This window comes from Numida meleagris, chromosome 12 (assembly GCF_002078875.1).
Source record: "Numida meleagris isolate 19003 breed g44 Domestic line chromosome 12, NumMel1.0, whole genome shotgun sequence".
Classification (NCBI taxonomy): Eukaryota; Metazoa; Chordata; class Aves; order Galliformes; family Numididae; genus Numida; species Numida meleagris.
The window spans coordinates 17,886,399-17,890,053 of NC_034420.1; the positions used below are offsets into that span (position 1 = coordinate 17,886,399).

At 47.1% G+C, this 3,655-nt stretch overlaps 1 long non-coding RNA gene across 1 annotated transcript; it reads left to right on the forward strand.

Moving 5' to 3' along the window:
- On the forward strand, positions 38-3,257 carry LOC110405540. Its single transcript, XR_002442932.1, has 2 exons — positions 38-1,946; positions 2,022-3,257. It is a non-coding gene; the product is annotated as an uncharacterized LOC110405540 (long non-coding RNA).

Consider the following 3,655-nt stretch of genomic DNA (forward strand, 5'->3'; position numbering starts at 1 on the left):
TATTCCCCACTTTTACCCCAAATCCCCCTTTTTAGCCGCCCCAATCCCCCTTTTTTTACACCAAATTTTCAACCTTTTATCCCTAAAATCCCCAGCTTTAACCCCCAAATCCCCCTCTTTAAACTCCAAAACTGCCATTTCTGACCGCAAAAATCCCCATGTTTAATCCCAAATTCCCCGTTTTTAACCAAAATCCCAACTTTTGACCCCTTATTGCTGGACATTTTTGTATTCATTTTTTTCCCCTTTATCCCAGTATGGGAACTGTCAGGTCCCAGCCTGAGCCGGTGATCTTGTACCTTGTGAGGGGTGTAGCCAACCCTGCCAGCACAGGTGGGAGCCGTTCAGCTGTGGGATTGGAGGGGTGGAGCCTGGCTGCATCCCTCCCTGGGCTCATTTAAGGGCTGGCAGCTGTAGGGGCAGCATCTGTACCTGGTGGCTGTTTCCTTTGGAGTGTGGGGTGAGCCTTGGTCCTCCGAAAGGCGTATGAAATTTTTTCTTTGTTTTGGGGCTGGGGTCTCTGCCTTTCTTGGGGGATCTGAAACTGCTTTTAAGCAGCTGTATCTGCTGTGCATGTCTCTACGATGCCCTTCAGTTCTCTAAAGGAGATGAAGGGGTTATCTCCCCTTCTCTGACCTGGTGACGGAGGAGCCAATGTACATTCCTTCCTTTCACTACAGCCTCATTTCTGGAATGCTTCAATTAATCCCCTGGTAATGCTGGTCAGCTGACCGAGCATTGCAGCTCTGGGAATGCCTGGAGCTGCTGCCCTGTTCCACAAAAGTGTTCTGCATTCTCAGGATCCTGTTTGCACCTTTACTTCTAACCTTGCTTCCTTCTGCTGGAGCCTCTGTTCTGTCTTTCATGGTTCTCACCTTACTATCTTTGCCCTCGGGTTCTGAACTCAGTTTCTCTGCTCCCACATCGTCCCAGCCCATTTTGTGACTGCAGTGAACAGTGCCATGCATTAATTCCACCCATGCAGAGAGTTGTTCAAGGCCATTCTGTGCATCATGATCACGTACTAAATTCTGTTCTGTGTCTCTCTTGATCTCATCCCATCTCATAACTCAGTGGGGTTGAAGGGTTGCCAGGGCTCCTCTAATTAGTAGCTTAAGCACTGGGAAATCTACCGGAGCAGGTAACGGAACATCACGAGCCCCTTATTTGTGCATTGCTTGCATGCAGGCAGCTTTAGCAATGGCTGTGGGAGGCTCATGGAGTGGGGGTTGCAAGGGGCTCACCTCGCTCCATGGGGTCTGTTCTCCCAGCCCCATAAGCTACATGGTTGGTGATAGAGTGAGGTGCATCAGCCGGGTCCTAAGCTGAAGAAAACTCCTGGACTCCAGTAGCCCTTGGCTTCATCCTCACTCGGCATAATACAGTCTTCATCACTCGAGCATGCTGACCACAGATGTTCTGTTCCTGTTTTGCCTGGTTCTCTCCCATATCTTCCTTACGAAGTTGTCAATGCTAATGGATCCCAGCGCATAGTCATCAGAATGCATCGTGGCTGACCATCTCAGGGTCCTGTGGTTCTTTCTGTTTTAACAGCAGATGCTAAAACTTTCTTTGTTTTTACAGAGAAAAAAGGATTGTTCTCTTCTGGACCACTGTAGTTGGGATCACCCCAGGCATCTCCATCCCAGTTCTCAGGGGATGATACCTGAGCCCCCACCCCCCTTCCCCCCCCATCCCTGACTCCCATTAAATAGTTAGCTCTGCAGCCATGGGACTCAGCTGCATGATAAAGTGAGGCCCCCGGTCTGCCAAATACTGGGATTGGCACAGGGAGGCTCTGTGACAGATGTGGATCATCCCAACCGGAGTACTCGGTGAGTTTCTCAGAACTGCTGAGCACGCAGGCTTCACCGGCTGCCCCAATGACCAAATGCCTTTGCATCATCATGTCTCACCATCCCAGACATCTCATTCTGCTGCTGCTGGTAAGAGCAATGTGCACAGGGTGCAGCCCCTGCATGTGTGGTACAGTGCCTTCATTATTGCATTGTGTTCAACAGGCGGCAGCGGAGAACTGCGGTGCTCCTGGGCGGTGCTCTGTGGCTCTTCATGAAGTCGGCAAGAAATGAAAGCTAGATTTCCTGGAATGCCCTGGAACCCAACTTGTCCGTCTGGTAACTGGCTGCCCATACAGGTAAGGGCAATGTACACCTACCAATTTTCACAGATTACATAGCGTGGTTCAATGTAGAGCTCCTAGAGCTCATTACTGTGCTTAAGGGTTCCCTACAGGCTGCTTCTCCTTTTCCTCCTGTGTTGTCCTTGCCTCTGACCTGTCTAAACTAATCCAGACAAGTCACTGTAAAAGTAACATTAATGGTAATCTCAATCCTAAAGATAACCCTAACCTCAACACTAACATAATGCTAATTGTAACTGTAATTACCCTATTTATTAATGTATAAACCCTATTTAAAACCTTAAAATCCCAACCCTAACTGTAACAGCCCAAACGTCTAATAAAGCTGACTGCATTCATTGGTCAGAGTACACCTGCTCAGAGTACACCTAAAGACATTGCACTCGCAGACCCTACACCTACACTGTAGCACTGCCACCCCCACCCCTCTCCCTCCCATCTCCTGGGCACCGTTTTCAAGATAGCTCTGGAACTCGATGGCTCAGAGAAGGAAGGCCCTCAGACCCAACTTAGTTTACTGGCTGCCCTAGTAGGTAAGGGCAATGTACACCCACCAGTGTTTACCTATTAGATAGCATGGCTCAACCTAGTGTTCCCAGAGCTCATTAATGTACTTGAGGGTGCCCTACAGGCTGCCTGTCCTCCTGCTCTTATGCTCTCCTTGTCTTGGGCCTTTCCCTGCAGTGTTCTCCTTGCGTTTGCTGTCTCCGGCTATTTTCATCACCCTCGCCTGGGCCTTTATTGCGGTGTTCTCCTTGCCCTCACTTTTGCCCTCATTTTGGCGTTCCCTTCGGCATTCTAATTGCCTTTGCCCGTGTCTTTACCTTCCCTATCTGTTCTCTTTGCCTTGGCCTTGGTGTTCCCTTGGGTTTTCTGCTTGCCTTTTCTTCACTGGGATTGGCTGAGAGGCAGATTTCGTGTTAGTCTTGATCTCAACCCTAAGTTTAGTGGGAGCTCTGGACATTATTAACCCACAATGTAACTTAAAGCCTAACCCTTAACTGGATGTTAAAAAGTCTCTAATGCTCAGTGTAGCAATAAAAACAATGCCTGAAGTTTTCTAAGTAACCTTAAGCCTAATCATAATGTAAGAAAACCAATTGTTGAACTAACCGTAACCTTAATCCTATAACTAGCATCACTTATAGCCATAATGCTACTAAAAATCAGTGTTATATAGTTATCCTAAAAATCCACTAAAACTAATAGAGAAAAATACGATAAAAGTAACATTAACAGTTACCTCAATCTTAAAGATAACCCTAAGCACAACATCAATGTAATGCTAATTGTAATTTTCCTCTTAATCAATGTTTAAAGCTGATTTAAAAACAAACCCAATGATAATGGTAGTAGCCCCAAGCTCTGAGTACACCTCTGAGTACACCTCCTCCGAGTACACCTCTGAGTACAAGAAATTTCACCAACTGTCTTTGAGGACAGACTGGAATCAAAACATGTGGGCTATCATAGCTCATCCATTGATAAACTTCC